General features: G+C 39.9%; 1 protein-coding gene and 1 long non-coding RNA gene across 2 annotated transcripts in view; both read right to left on the bottom strand.

The window, feature by feature from the left end:
• The window catches only part of HEG1 (heart development protein with EGF like domains 1), a 202,783-nt gene that overhangs the window by 7,431 nt on the left and 178,885 nt on the right, over nt 1-16,467 (bottom strand). The gene's annotated exons all lie outside the window — the stretch shown is intronic.
• On the bottom strand, nt 1,385-14,486 carry LOC140506501 (uncharacterized). The gene is made up of 3 exons (XR_011967955.1): nt 14,341-14,486; nt 7,731-7,859; nt 1,385-2,278 (listed from the first exon to the last, which is right to left on the bottom strand). It is a non-coding gene; the product is annotated as an uncharacterized lncRNA (long non-coding RNA).

Raw genomic sequence — 16,467 nt, 5'->3', positions numbered from 1 at the left:
AAGTACCCTAAACCACTTTTGATTAGAAAAATGCAAATTAGAATCACACTGAGGTACTCACTCACATCTATGAAATTGGCGAATATGCAAAAAAGGAAAATTATAAATGTTGGAGAGGATGTGGAAAAATTGGGGCACTAATACACTGTAGGTGGAGGTATGAACTGATACAACAATTTGGAACTATGCCCAATGGCCAACCAAATTGTGCATACCCTTTAATCCAGCTGTACCACAATCACAAAGAGATCACAAAAAAGGAAAAAGGACCTACATGGCAAAATTTTTATAGCTGCCCTTTTTGTGGTGGCAAAATACTGGAAATTGAGGGGATGTTCATTAATTGGGGAATGGCTGAACAAATTATGGTATGTGAATGTAATGGAATACTATTGTGCTATGAGAAATGATGAACAGATTTTTAAAAAAAACACCCAATAACCTGGAAAAACTTTGTACAAACTGACACAGTGAAACTAGCAGAACCAGGAAAACATTGTACACAGTACCAGCAACATAGTGTGATGATCAACTATAAATTATTCAACTGTCCTCAGCAACACAATGATCCAAGACAAGTACAAAGGACTCACAAAGGAAAATGGTATCCAGATTTTATCCAGATAAAAAATGGTGAACTTAAAATGAGTATCTAAGAATATTTTTTTTCACTTTATCCCTTCGCATGGTTTTATTTCCTTTTAATCTGGCTGTACGACACTGTACAACAAGTCAGAACTTTTCAGTGCTCTAGCCAGTAGAGTCAAGGTCAAATAGAATCAGGCCTACTAAACCATACATGAGGATCCTGGTGGAACTCATCCTTATTTAGGAAACCACATATCAAAGTTATATATCATATTTTTAAAATAAGTGTTATTGACATTTTCTATTCTTTACATCACCATGGTAACCCATATATCCTTCCCCATCCTCCTCCCAAAAAACCATCCCATAATGACAAATAATAATACTTTTAGAAAGGAAAAAAAAGGTCAGCCAAACTGATCAGTGCATTGAAAAAAGGATGAAAACATATGACATGTTCCATTGTTCTATTTATTTAATTTGTTAAATATTTCCCAGTTACCTTTTAATCTGGTTCCAGCAGTACTTAACAGTGGGACAAATATTTGACACCTCTGCTCTAAGCAACCATGACTAAAAATAGCAAAGAACATGGCAACTTGTACTGGTGGAGGAAGTTTCTTTATTTGAAAGTCTCCTAAAACTGATTAAATCAAGGGTTCAAGTCCTATCTTTTAAGAAAATTCTGGGGAAGAAATTGGGTTCAAATCCTAGTTCTAAAACTTTTTTTTATTACTTGAGAAGGGAAATACAGAGACTATACAGCCCTAACGCAGATCCCACCCCCAACCCCCCATCCCCTACTGGCCTTTTACTCCCATTGACTGTGAGGCAGGCTCACAATCTAAACTCAACAATCTACCCTGTGAATAGGGGACAAGGTAGCAGTGGAGTAACCAGTAGGCATTATGTTGATGCAGATGTTGATGTGGCAACCCAAGGGGGGATTGTGTTATACTGATATGGCAACCCAAGGTGGGTTGTGTTGTGGCAACCCAAGGCGGGGGTTTAAGTTTTGTATTCCCAAAAGTCACATGATTTCTGGGAAACGGAAACTTAGGCCTAACCATCTACTAAAAGTCTATTGTTAAGCACTGAGAAGTCTTCACTAATTTCATTCCATTCAGTCCCTCCTCTTATGTTTATACCTTTGAAGACTTCTCATACCACTGTTAATCCATAGCCTCAGCTATCATAGCTCCCTCTTTCTCCAGGCCATCAGGACTGGGCTGTCGCTTCTGATATATTGGTACCCAGTCTTGTTCCTTGAGCGCCACTGAGTCGTAATTATCCCTTGGCTTTCCCTTCCAGCCTAATCATTTTGGAAGGAGCATCCTCCAAGGGAAACAGAGAAATGTGTAACCCCTATACAGATAAGCCCAAAAGAATCAGTAATAACAAACACCCTATAAACTTCCAATTCTTGTTCTTTCATGGACTATTTGACCACCCAGTAGGTGGTCTTTTCTGGAAGTGCAGCTTCACCCCTTCAGATCCTACTAGATTCGCAGTCCATTCAGTAGGAGGAGTCACAGGGCTCTTTATTCTAGTGTGATGAATTCTGAAAGGATCCTTCCCAAGATGGGGTGAGTTTCTCTTCCTTCCATGTCTGAATCAACACCCAGTCACCAAGTTGGAATCCATGTACAGGAAATCCCAGAGGAGGAGTTTGGGCTTTCAAGCCTTGGGTCTGCAAGACATGAATATGCTTTGCCTGGGTAGATATATATTCTCCAAGGAACCTGTCTTTGCTTTTAAAAATTGGGTCCCAACTCTCCCCATTCCCTATTCCTGGGTGAGGATAACCATATCCAGGGTAAATGGGTTTCAAGAGTCAATCTGGTGAGCTGTCTTTTAATTTCCTGATTCATCCTTTCAACCTTGCCAGAGGAGGGAGAGTGCCATGGAGTATGAGACTCCCATGAAATCTTTAGACAAGAGACTGGAGAACTTAAGCCATGAATTGCATTACCTGGTCCGAATCTATCCTCTCAACCTTCCCATATCTTAGAATTATTTGTTCAATCAAGACTTTACCAACCACTTGAGCATTTCCATGAGCCAGGGGGTAAGCCTCCACCCATGAGGTCAAGTAGTTCACTACAACCAGTAGATATTTGAGACAACCCATGGCGGCAACTTAGTAAAGTCCACCTGTATTCTTTGGAAGGGTCTGATACCCGGAGGTCGTCCTCCTAGTGGCGTTTGGTGTTGAGCTGACTTGTTAGTCCTTCAACAGACAAGGCAACCATCTACCAACTACCAGGCTAGGGTATATAGGCCCGGAGACACAAATCGGATTAAGACCATATCACACAGATTCACTCCAGTGGCTGCCTTAGTGCAAATGTTGCAGCACCCATCTCATATCTGCTTTGCTCAGTACCTCTTGACCACCTGGGAGGAACCAATTCCCATGGCTATCCTTCTGAGCCCCAAGGTCTTGGGCCTTATATATTTCTTCCTGAGCAAAGGATGGAGAGGGGAGACTAGGGGGAAAGGAAGGAATCAAAACTAACATCAGGTCACCTGGCTCAAGTTCCCTTTCTCCTGCCCTCTTTGCCTCTTCATCAGCAAGTTGGTTACCCCTAGCCTCAAGTGAGATTCCAGTCTGGTGTCCTTTTACATGAATAATTGCAATTGACTCAAGGAGCAAATAGATTCTCTAACACTCTGACTCTCAGTGTGGATGTACTAGTTCCTTCCCTTTGCTATTTATCATGCCTCTTTCTTCCCATATTTTCCCAAACACATGGCGACCCCCCAAGCATATTTAGAGTCTGTGTATATATTACCCTTTACTCCTTTTAATAATTTTAGAGCCTGATTTAGAGCATAGAGCTCACATATTTGCACTGAAGAGAGTGAAGTTAGTAAGATTTCAGTAGTCCATGGGGGTAAGGCAAACTCCCAGATTCCATCAGGGTATTCTGATCTCCATTTATGATGGCACATCCATTTTTCCTTTTTCCCCCTACCATTCATGAAGATCCATCCACAAATAAATTTAGCCCTCCAGAAAGTGGAGATTCTTGAAGATCCTCCAGCACCTGGGTCTGGAGATCTATGATCTCCATGCAATAGTGCCCTGTCTCTTCTTTACCCTCTGGGCTAGCAGTAGGAAAGGAGGCAGGATTCACATTCGAGTCCTGTGACAAAACCAAATCATCTTGCTCCAACTATTGTTGGAGCCTCACATTTTAGAATCCTTGAGTTGGTTTACCACCTTTCCTGCTTTTTGGTGAAGAATCGTCCTCACCTGATGTGGGACACTTACTATCAAGCTTCTCCCAAACGTGAACTTTCAGCTGTCTTCAACCAATAAGGCAGTAGCAGCCACTGCCTGAATGCAAGCAGGCCATTCTCTGGATACCGTGTCTAGTAGTTTAGATAGAAAGGCAATTTATCTTCTCTGCCCTCCTCTTATTTGTGCCAGAGTTCCGAGAGCAATTCCTTTGTCAGCATTTACATACAAATAGAAAGGTTTTCCCAATGAAGGAAAGGGCTAGGACTGGGAGTGAAACTAGTCAAATTTCTCCAGACTTTCCTCATCCCAAAAGATAACGTCTGGGCTCTCATCCAATAGGTGATCATACAAGGGTTTAGTTATATTAGCATATGAATCAATCCAATTTCTACAATACCCCACTAACCCTAAAAATTGGCATAGTTCTCCTTTAGTTTGGGGCACAGGGGTTTGTAGGATTCCCTCCACCCTGTCAGGGTCAAGTCTCTTGCTTCCTTCACTAATCAGGTGCCCTAAATATTTGACTTCTTTTTCCACAAATTGTAGTTTCCCCCTTGAAACCCAGAGTCCTTGCTTCCCTAAACAATTCAACAACTGTATGGATGCCTCACTAACATGTTCCCTCCTATCTCCAGTAATCAATAAATCATGCAATACTCAGGTCCCGCAAGGAGACTGGAACCTCTCAAGAATTATTTCAAGTACTTGGCCAAATTGGTTAGGGGACTGTGTATCCTTGGGGCAGCACACACTACCTGTATTGCTGCTTTCTTCCCATCCTGGTGTCCTCCCACTCAAAGGCAACAATATCTCTGCTTTCTATGTCAAGAGGGCAACTCGAAAAGGCATAGGATACTCCCTCTTAAAGTGAACCTCCTTCCCACAGTTTCAACATACAAGGGGAGTTCGGGTAAAGACTCCCCTTGTTGTTTCAAAGATTCCTCCTGTTGTTTTAGAGACTGCAAGATAATCTTAGAGGTCTTTTCCTTCTCCTTATTTTCACTCTCTCCCCTGGCTACATATACTTTCTGAGCAACCTCCAATAATTCACCCAAGGGTTTTGTTTGTCAGCCCTCCAATTTTCTTATGAGGAATTAGTTGCAAAATAGAATCTGAGCATGGCCTCAGTTTGCTCTCCTTCACTCATTCCAGAATATTTCCTCATACTTTCTTTTAGTCTCCCTAGGTATTCTGATGGAATTTGATCTCTTTCTTGCCTAATTTCTGAAACTGTATTCATATTTTGACTCAGGAGGACTGCATCTTGGATCCCTTGCATTTTGAGAGTTCTAAGATCCTGCAGGTGTTGTATACAAGTGGCATTCTTATGATTCCAGTTAGGGTCTCCCAGGGGAAATTTTTGTTCCCCTGTAAGTCCTCCCTGTGCTATCAGATGGGCAGTTTCCCCAGCTTTCAATGCTGCCCTCTGAATTTGATCAAATTATACTCCCTTCCATCAGGACACTACCCCAAACTACACAATAATATTTTATCATTTTCTTCTTATCCTTTCCTTTATACTTTGGTAATTCATCCCAGTTCTCAAATTTATTTTCCAAAGGACTATCCTTTGGAATATCACATGATTTCCTGGTACCAGTAGTCTGAGACTGTTTCTGTCCCATAATGAATTTTAACCAAGGGGAGGTCACCCTCCCCTTTCAGTTGGAAACTGAATGAATTAGCCTAATCTATTTACCAAGGGAGATCACCCTCCCTTTCCAGTCGCCCAGGCACTCACCAAATCTAAGTTTCCCGGTTTTGCTTACCTGGGTCATGCTTACACAACTTATGTGACTGATTCTGTCTTATTTGCTGTCCTTACTAATGTGCTCCAGAGCTTCACCACTTGCTTTCATTTTACTTCTCCAAGTTTCCCTCTTTAGGATCTTACCCGCTTGGGGAAGAGCCCTACCCTTCTTAAGTTCCAAGGACCACCAGAGAAAAATCTGGTGGGCACCTGCCTGTGGACTCAGAAAAGGAGGGTCTTCCAATAAGTGGGTGGTCCCAGACAGGCCCCCAAAACCGTATGGGTCAGAGACCACTGACTCAAAAAAAAATCAGAGACTTCTCAAGGTACAAGCAAAGTAGCAAGATTTTATTATGATCTCACAAGCAAGGGCATCTCCTCTCTGATAAGTAATCAGGAGAGTGAGGTAATTATAGAAGGTAAATATAGAGATTACATAGCCTTAATGCAGATCTCACCATCCTCCCCCCCCATCGACCTTTTATTCCCATTGGCTGGGTGGCAGGCTCAATCTAAACTTGACGACTACCTTGTGAATAGGGCACAAGATAGCAGTGGAACAACCAGTAGGCATTATGTTGATGTAGATGTTGATGGGGCAACCCAAGGGGGATTGTGTTGTGGCAGCTCAAGAGGGAGGGGGTTCAAGTTTTATATTCCCAAAAGTCACATGATTTCTGGGAAACCAAAACTTAGGCCTAACCATCTATTAAAAGCCTTTTGTTAAGCACTGAGAAGTCTTGACTAACTTCATTCCTTGCACTAGTGACCATCAAAATGATATAACTGAAGAACAAATCTGACCATGACCTTTCCCTGCTCACAAAGCTGCAACAGCCTTCAAATTTCCTTTAGCATTAAAAATTTTTTCATTTGGAATTAAAATTCCTTTAATGGGCTCAATAACAGCTAGAGGAGGGTAGAGAGAGACAGACAGACAGATAGAGACAGAGAGAGGGACAAAGAGAGACAAACAGAGAGAGATAGAGAGACAGAGACAGAGGGAGACAAAAGGAGACAGAAAGAGAAAGAGAAGACAGAGACAGAGAAAGAGACAGAGAGACAAATGAGAGAGAAACAGAGAGAGAGTTTAGAACTCAAAATTTAAAAAAGGAATGTCAAAAATTATTTTTACATGTAATTGGGGGAAAATAAAATTTTAAATCATCAAGAGATCCTTTACAATTTGGCTTCAGCCCACCTATTCAGGTTTATTACATTATTCCCCAGCTTGCATGTTATGTTCTACCCAAACTAGCTTACTTGATATTCCTTGTACCTCACATTTTATCTTCCATTTTCATACATTTGCCCAGCTTGTCCCCCATGCCTAGAATGCACCCTCTTCTCACCTCCACCTCCTAGTATCCCTTCCTCTACTCCCTACATGAAGCCTTTCCTGACTCTTACCCCACCCCATTGCATTACTAACCCTGCTTCTAGTAACCCTCCCAAAAGACATTCTTTCTTCTATAACCTGACTTGAGCTGGGGTTTTTTTTTTTTTTTTTTGGTTATCTTGTTTTGTTTTGTTTTTCCAGCTGCTGCTAGGAAACAGATGATTTTATTCTGTGTTCCCCATGCATAACATCTTGGTCTTTTCTCAGAAATCTTCATAATGTATAGATGCCAGGTTTCTGCACAGTCTACAAATCTTTGGGTTGTCTCTGAATTATTATTATTATTATCTCTTATTCCTGAACCACGTTTTCCAACATGTTACTTACCACCCACACATATTTGCGTTGCATTGAAGTCACCACATATCAAAACTAATGTTGATTTAATTTGGAGGGTTTCATTGAGCTCTTAGGAAACTAGGTGGCTCAATGGTTAGAGCCTGGAGTCAAGAAGATCTGAATTCAGATTTGATCTCAGACCCCAGCTGTGTGACCCTGAGCAGTTCGCTTAAACTCTGTCTGCCCTAGTTTCCTCAACAGTACAATGGGAGTAATAATGACCCTTACTTCTCAGGGTTGTTGTGAGGCTGAAAAGAGATAATATTTATAAAGCCTTTTGCAAACCTTAAACTATTATAGAAATGCTAGCTATTAGTAGTGATACTTTTCTCTCTATTAATCCGCTTTAAAAGATGTTGGTGTGTAAACTTCAATTATTACAAGTTTGTATTTTTGCAAATGCTTACCATGAGCACTGAAGTACAAGTTGACAGATGTTCCACAAAAGTGTGTTTCTTTCTTCATTCCTTTCTCCAAGGAAAACCTCTGAGAGATAATCTAGGACTGGTGAAGAGCAAGGTATGCATTGCTGCCATCTGCAGAATGGTTAAAAAAAAAGAAAAGAAAAGAAAAATGAAAAAGACCACAGAAGACCTCCAACACATTGAGCAGGTACCCTGTAAAGGGTTAATGGGAGAACAAGAGTTGTCCATGATGAAAATGCATAGATGGGCTATGATCTATACTATGGACTACATATACCACCTATACACATATGTACCTGGATAAACACATACATACCCACACACATATATGCATACCTATATACATGCACACAAATGCACACCTACATACACTTATATACAGCTACATACATGCCTATAGAGCTACATACATACATAGATACCTACTTACCTACATATACACATATATACTTGCATATACACATTCATACCTACACACATACACACAGATATTTACTACATACACTCACCTGCACAAGCAAATATATAATACATATACAGAAAGAGAAATGAGCGATTTAAGGAGGAGCAAGGGTGAGGTCAGGGGGGAGAGCTGGTGGGATTAAATTAGTGTAAGCAAAATTAATGGCAGGAGTAAGATTGACTTAAAAGAGGAAGAAGATATAGCTAATAGAGAAGAAATAAATAGAGGAAAATACAAATCTAATAATCACAGCCTTAAATGAATTAACCAATCAAACAAGATGAAATTGAATGATAACTATAAGAAAATGTAATCCTCCAATTTGCTGCATACAAGAAGTGCATCTAAAAATAAAGATGTATGGAATGAAAACGAGTTGATGCTTGTGAATTACTTGATTTCATTGATGCCTCATGAGAACACCATGAAGGAGGTGCTACTAACATCTCCATTTACATAGAAAGAATCTGAGGTTCAGAGACTACATACTTTAAAGATCCATGGTCACATAGCTGTACATGAGAATCACATACAATCAAAACCAGAGGGGGACCCAGATATCGCCTGACTTTACATCCAATTCTCTGTCTACTGTACCATGATACTTTTCAATCAGTGGACCTAGGTTCAAATTCTGACTTGGTTAATTTCTACCTACATTACCTTGAATAAATCATTTCAATTATGTAGGCCTTAATTTTCTCATCCAGAAAAAGAAAGGGTGGGATTAAGATGACCTCAGAAGTCCCTTTTAGGTCTGATATTTCCTGACTCAATGTAAATTTGTGAAACACCTCGCTGTGAAGTTCCGATTAACTCTATAAAGCAATTTGGGAAGTGCTAATATTTTTCCTATGCTCATTGCACTAAGTTCCAGGCAACAGAAAGCTTTCCAGTTGTTCAGTTTTTTCTTTTTCTTTTTTTTTTTTTATCTAGTGAAAGGGTATCTTTTATTCAGCATTTAAAAGAGTATCTTGTAATGAATTCTTTTTTTTTTTTAATTTAACTTTTAACATTTATTTTCACAACATTTTGGGTTACAAATTTTCTCCCCTTTTCTCCCCCCCCCCCCCAAACCCAAGCATTCTAATTGCCCCTGTGACCAATCTGCTCTCTCTTCTATCCTCCCTCTCTGCCCTTGTCTCCGTCTTCTCTTTTGTCCTGTAGGGCCAGATAGCTTTCTTTACCCCTTAACCTGTATTTCTTATTTCCTAGTGGTAAGAACATTACAGTTGATCCTAACACTTTGAGTTCCAACTTCTTTAGCTCCCTCCCTCTCCACCCCTTCCCTTTGGAAAGCAAGCAATTCAATATAGGCCAAATCTGTGTAGTTTTGCAAATGATTTCCATAATAGTTGTGTTGTATACGACTAACTATATTTCCCTCCATCCTATCCTGTCCCCCATTACTTCTATTCTCTTATGATCCTTTCCCTCCCCATGAGTGTCGACCTCGGATTGCATTCTCCTCCCCATTCCCTCCCCTCTATCATCCCCCCCACCCTGCTTGTGCCCTTGTCCCCCACTCTCCTGTATTGTGAGATAGGTTTTCCTATCAAAATGAGTGTGCATTTTATTCTTTCCTTTAGTGGAATGTGATGAGAGTAGACCTCATGTTTTTCTCTCGCCTCCCCTCTTTATCCCTCCACTAATGAGTCTTTTGCTTGCCTCTTTTATGAGAGATAATTTGCCCCATTCCATTTCTCCCTTTCCCCTCCCAATATATTTCTCTCTCACTGCTTGATTTCATTTTTTTTTTAAGATATGATCCCATCCTCTTCAATTCACTCTGTGCACTCTGTCTCTATGTATGTGTGCGTGTGTGCATGTGTGTGTGTGTACTCCCACCCAGTACCCAGATACTGAAATGTTTCAAGAGTTACAAATATTGTCTTTCCATGTAGGAATGTAAACAGTTCAACTTTAGTAAGTCCCTTATGACTTCTCTTTGCTGTTCACCTTTTCATGGTTCTCTTCATTCTTGTGTTAGAAAGTCAAATTTTCTTTTCAGCTCTGGTCTTTTCATCAAGAAAATTTGAAAATCCTCTATTTCATTGAAAGACCATTTTTTCTCCTGAAGTATTATACTTAGTTTTGCTGGGTAGGTGATTCTTGGTTTTAGTCCTAGTTCCTTTGACTTCTGGAATATCCTATTCCATTCCCTTCGATCCCTTAATGTAGAGGCTGCTAGATCTTGTATTATCCTGATTGTATTTCCACAATACTTAAATTGTTTCTTTCTAGCTGCTTGCAATATTTTCTCTTTCACCTGGGAATTCTGGAATTTGGCCACAGTGTTCCTAGGAGTTTCTCTTTTTGGATCTCTTTCATGCGGTGTTCTGCGGATTCCTTGAATATTTATTTTGCCCTCTGGTTCTAGAATCTCAGGGCAGTTTTCCTTGATAATTTCATGGAAGATGATGTCTAGGCTCTTCTTTTGTTCATGGTTTTCAGGTAGTCCCAGAATTTTTACATTGTCTCTCCTGATTCTATTCTCCAGGTCAGTTGTTTTTCCAATAAGATATTTCACATTATCTTCCATTTTTCGAATCTTCTCACTATGTTCTGTGATATCTTGCTTTCTCACAACGTCCTTAGCGTCCATCTGTGCCATTCTAGTTTTGAAAGAACTATTTTCTTCAGTGAGCTTTTGAACCTCCTTTTCCATTTGGCTAATTCTGCTTTTGAAAGCATTCTTCTCCTCATTGGCTTTTTGAACCTCTTTTGCCAATTGAGTTAGGCTAGTTTTCAAGGTGTTAATTTCTTCAACATTTTTTTGGTTCTCCTTTAGCAGGGAGCTGATCTGCTTTTCATGCTTTTCTTTCATCCCTCTCATTTCTCTTCCCAGTTTTTCCTCCACCTCTCTAACTTGATTTTCAAAATTCTTTTTGAGCTCTTCCATGGCCTGAGCCCATTGGGTGGGCTGGGACACAGAAGCCTTGATTTCTGTGTCTTTGCCTGATGGTAAGCATTGTTCTTCCTCATCAGAAAGGAAGGGAGGAAATGTCTGTTCTCCAAGAAAGTAGCCTTCAATAGTTTTATTTCTTTTCCCTTTTCTGGGCATTCTCCCCAGCCAGTGACTTGACCTCTGAATATTCTCCTCACACCCACCTCACCTCCTGGTCCTCCCAGCCAGCCTTTGGGGACTGGGATTCAAATGCTGCTTCCCGCCTTAGGGCTTTTGGAGGGGACAGGGCTGCTACTCAGTGTGAGAATTAAGTTCAGGTGGTCAGGTCGGGGCAGGGCCGCCTCTCAGGCTCAGTTCCCTCAGGGGGTTTATGCACAGACCTTCCACAATGGATCCAGGCTCCCGCCCGCTTGGGGAGCCCCTGTCTGCAGCCGCCTCTCAGCTTCTACCTCCAGGGAGGGCCCGAATCATGGGGGCACCCCACTCCCCTCTCAACCGGCCAAAGAGATTCTCTCACCGACCCCCATCACCTGTGGGCAGAGGGACTTGTGTGGCCGCTGGAGATCCCGTCCCTGAAGCCTGCTCGGGTCTGTTTCCCTTGGTGCTGTGGCCGCAGCAGGTCTGGGCTGGGCTGGGCTCCGCGTCTGCAGCGTGACAGACCTTTTGCGAGAGGTTTGCAGGTCCCTCTGTGGGTGGAGGGACCCATGTGGCCACTGGAGATCCCGTCCCTGAAGCCCGCTTGGATCTTTTCCTCTCGGTGCCGCGTCCGCTGCAGAGCTGCCCTCTGTTCCCAGTCCCGGCGCCCAGTCCGCAGCGCAAAGGACCCCCCGCGAGAGGTTTGCAGGTCTCTCCAGAACAGAGATCTCCCTCGCTCCAATATTCCGTGGCCTCTGGGTGCAGAATTCACCGTGAGTTGGTCCCCTGTAGCAGTTCTGTGGGTTGTGGGTTCAGAGCTATGTGTATCATTCAGCTTTTTCTTTATGTCTGTTGGATAATTTTATAGTTGTCCGTTTATAGTATAGGACTTGTGTGTGTCCTATATTAATGTCCAAATATTTGCTATGTACCTGGGAAATATTGTTGTCAGAAGTAACGCCCCAAGGAGAATCACCTCATGCTCAAGGTAATCTTTGGGTTTGCATCTTCTCACAAGGCCCCACTAGTTTCTTTGCCTTTTTCTATTCAGCTGGAGGACATGATTAATTCAAAGCAAAGGCATTGAAGGAATACCATAGTCAGAAACATAACAACAGAACATTCTCCCCACAAACACTTTTTCAGTGGATAGATAGATGATGGTAGATGACTCTTGGCAGGGTAACGACAAACCAAATTGTGGCAAATGAATGCTGTGTAAGATTAATGTACTGTAAGAAATGGTAAAGATGATGAATACAGAGTAATGTGGAAAATCTTATGCAAAGTGTACTAAGTAGAAGGAGGAAAACATATATATTCAGTGATTACAACTATGTGGATCAGAAAAACAACCACCACAAAATAATTAAATCTGACTGTTGGAATTCTATAAAGAACAGACAGCCCCCCAAAGGAAATTTGAGAATGCATCTCCCCCTGCTCTTTGCAGAAGTAGAGGTCCACAGAGGTGGAACATTGCATATAATGCCAAAATTTTTTGGATGTATTGCTTGGTATTACTGATTCTCCCTGCTCTTTTTCCTCTTATAAAAAAATCTCTGTTTTGAGGGATAGCTCTATAGGAGGAGGAAGGGGAATTACTGGAAGAAATATATGGAATGTAAAAACAAAAGATATCAATAAAAATTTATTTTTAAAAGAACATTCTGTCCATAAGCCTACTATATATATGTATATATGTGTGTATATGTGTATATGTATATATATATATATGTAATATATATTCACACACACATATATGTATATATCATCAGCAGGAAAGAGAGGGCATTAATATGTCTCACATATCAAAGGCATACATGTAGACAACACATCTGGCCAGGAAACACATGTAGAAAAGCAGCATATAACTCCAACACCAAGAGACCATCACTATCTTCTGGTGATGTGTTTGAATTACTCTCCCTGCACCTACACCCTGATGGGTATGACCTCTCCACTGAATACTGAGCCTCACTCTCTGCTACTAGCTTCTCAGCTACCCTTCTAGATCTAGTAGGTTAGGGTGTAATGGCTACAAAGCCTTTCCCTGATAAGGATAGGTTGTTACTCTTCCATTATAAGCCAACAAATCAATTAAGAAAAACCAAGCAGAATGCTCCCAGGCTAAGATTAAAAAATTTCTTTTTTCTTTTCAGGCCCTCTGTCTGGAATACAGATTGCAGTACCCCATCCCAAACAATTATCTGGTTTAGGGTTAGAAATTCCTAATATTTTCTCTGATGAGAATGTGAAATAACTTGAGCCAAAACAAAAACACACTAAAGAGGTAAGCAAAATGTCAGGTGGCCCAAAGGATGATGTAAAGACATGTGGTAAGGCTAAGCAGATTGCAACATACCACCCAAAATGACCTGAAATCTAAAAAAAAAAAAAAAAAAAAAGAAGGAACATCATTAAGGATGCGAATGACCAAAAAGAGATTTGGGATAGTCATCTAGCAAGAATGAGCAATGAAAGACAGGCAGACTGAGCTCTGTCGTGGTGCTCTCCAACATCAAAGGAGCCAGAGAAAGGCCATCATTGTGTCTAAGGACAGCCAGGTGCCACAGTGGACAGAGCGCTGGACCTGGAGTCAGGAAGACTCATCTTCCTGAGTTCAAATCTTGCCTCAGATACTTCCTAGCTACGTGACCCACAGCAAGTCACTCAACCCTGTTTGCTTCAGTTTCCTCATCGGTAAAACAAGCTGGAGAAGGAAATGGCAAACTACGCCAGTATCTTTGCCAAGAAAACCTTAAATGGGGTCACAAAGAGTCAGACATGACTGAAGCGTAACAATAATAACAAGCATTTGACTAATCCTATGGAATATTTATAGACAGACAGCAGAAAAAAATCACCTAGGGTGGAAAGCATGGCAGACATTCAATCTGTTTAGGGCAGGGAATGATACTCATCATATTGCTGAGATAGCAGATCCATCAAAGTATATACATTTTAGCTCACAGAGTTCTATCTCATATTTGCCGCTTTTGGAGATCAAAATATACTGCTTCATTAAAGGAATTAGATAGCATACTATTTCTGTTTTAATAAAGGTACTTATATGGCACACTGACCTGGAATCTAGAAGACCTGAGTTCAAATTCAGTCTTAGGCATTTACTATCTGTGTATTCCTAGGTAAGTCATTTAACCTTTGTGTGCCTCTCAGTTTTCTCATCTGTAAAATGGAAATAATAGTGCATATTGCTTAGGGTTATTGTTGGGCTAAAATAAGATCCTATTTGTAAAAATTCTTTGTAAAACAAAACAAAATACTAGGTATTATTATTATATAACAAATATTATAACTATATATAACAAATTATTATAACAAAATACTAGGTATTATTATTATGAATGATCTACATCATATTGATTTAATATTGGGATTATATGGTTTTGAAGGTTTACAGCAATTCACTTGGGAATTATCTAATTCTGGTGCCTTTTTACAAAACATTTCATTAATTATTTACCTATAAAAATCATCCATTTATTTTATGACCACAAACAGCATAAATTTATGCATAGTTCCCCCTGACAATGTTCTTAATTTCTTTTGCATCTTCAATGATTTCCCATTCTCATGTTTAATTTTTAAAATTTGGTATTTTCGGAGGGGTTAAATTTTCAAATTGTTTGCTTTTTGATCTTTTGGTAAAATCTGCTCTTCAAAAACTTTGTCATTTCAATTGTTTTTTTTTGTTTGTTTGCTTTGCAAAAGGCAGACTAGTAGGTGCCGAGGACCTCTCATCGACCAAAGGCACCAAACTGGTTGTGTACCTTGCACTGTTATTCATCTCCTGTGCTCATACTATTTATTGTGGTCAGTCATGCATGTTTCACTGCTTGGTCCCTGTTGCAACACCCCTTGGTGTTCAACATGATTGACATATTTTTGTTAATTCATGATGTTTACTGTATTAAAACCCTTCAGTCCTGAAGGTACCTATCCATTTGTTTGGGGAATTATCCACTGATACCTAGGCCATCCCGGATCACAAAGCCCAGGGATCTTGGGATGAAGAGGTGATTGTGTGACAGATATAGCAAATATATATCTGCTCTGTATCTGAAGCAATGCTATTAGCTAGGGTCAGAGGTTTTTTTCCTTTAAATGACAAGAATCGATTAGGTTCAGTTCTAATTAAAACACCTAAGTGGCACAGTGAATAGAGCACTGGGCTTAGAGCCGTCTTTCTGAACTCACATCTGGCCTCAGAACTGTGCTAGCTGTGTGAACCTGGTCAAGTCTCTTCATCCTGTTTGCCTCAGTTTCCTTTTCTGTAAAATAAGCTGGAGAAGAAAATGGCAAAGCACTCCAGTATCTTTGCCAAGAAAGCCCCAAATGGGGTCACAAAAAGTCAGACACAACTGAAAATGTCTGAACAACAATAGGTGTTGCTGTGGTTACATTGCTGAACTTGAGACAGAAAAACCTGAGTTCAAATCAGACCTCAGACACTTACTAGCTGTGTCATCCTGGGCAAGTCACTGAACCTCTGTCTACTTCAGTACAGTCATCAATAAAAAGGAGATAATAATAGCACCTACATCACAGGGCTATTATAAAGATCAAACAAGATAATATAGGTTGACATCTATCTATCTACCTATCATCTATCTATCTATCATCTATCTATCTATCTATCTATCTATCTATCTATCTATCTATCTATCATCTATCTATCTATCTATCTATCTCTCTATCTATCTATCTATCTATTTGCTTTCCATACCTTAAAATGTTACATAAATATTTTCTATTCTTTTTCTTCTACACCTTTTATTTCCTACACTAAACAGGAAATGCTTCTCTAAATAAGAGATTTTTGTAGTTAACTAGCAGTCACAGTAGCAAAGGAAGAAGAAAATCCATGCACAAAATATATGTATCCAAAAGAGGTATTTCAACAATTTTTTTTCAGATAAGAGCTCAGAAATCAATGATAATAGTTGTTATTATTATAATGATAGCTAACATTAACATAGAATCTATTATGTGCCAGGAACTGTGCTAAGCACTTTACAATAATTGTATCATTTACATATTATTTTTTATTTTATCCATTAGCATTAGAATATATTATTATAATTATATATATAATTATATATATTAGCGTTAGAATATATGCTATAATATGATATGATATAATGTAATTATATAATATGCTAATATTATATTTATAAATTTACAAATAC

This window comes from Notamacropus eugenii, chromosome 5 (assembly GCF_028372415.1).
Source record: "Notamacropus eugenii isolate mMacEug1 chromosome 5, mMacEug1.pri_v2, whole genome shotgun sequence".
NCBI classification, from domain to species: Eukaryota; Metazoa; Chordata; class Mammalia; order Diprotodontia; family Macropodidae; genus Notamacropus; species Notamacropus eugenii.
This window is presented reverse-complemented; position numbering and strand designations above follow the sequence as displayed.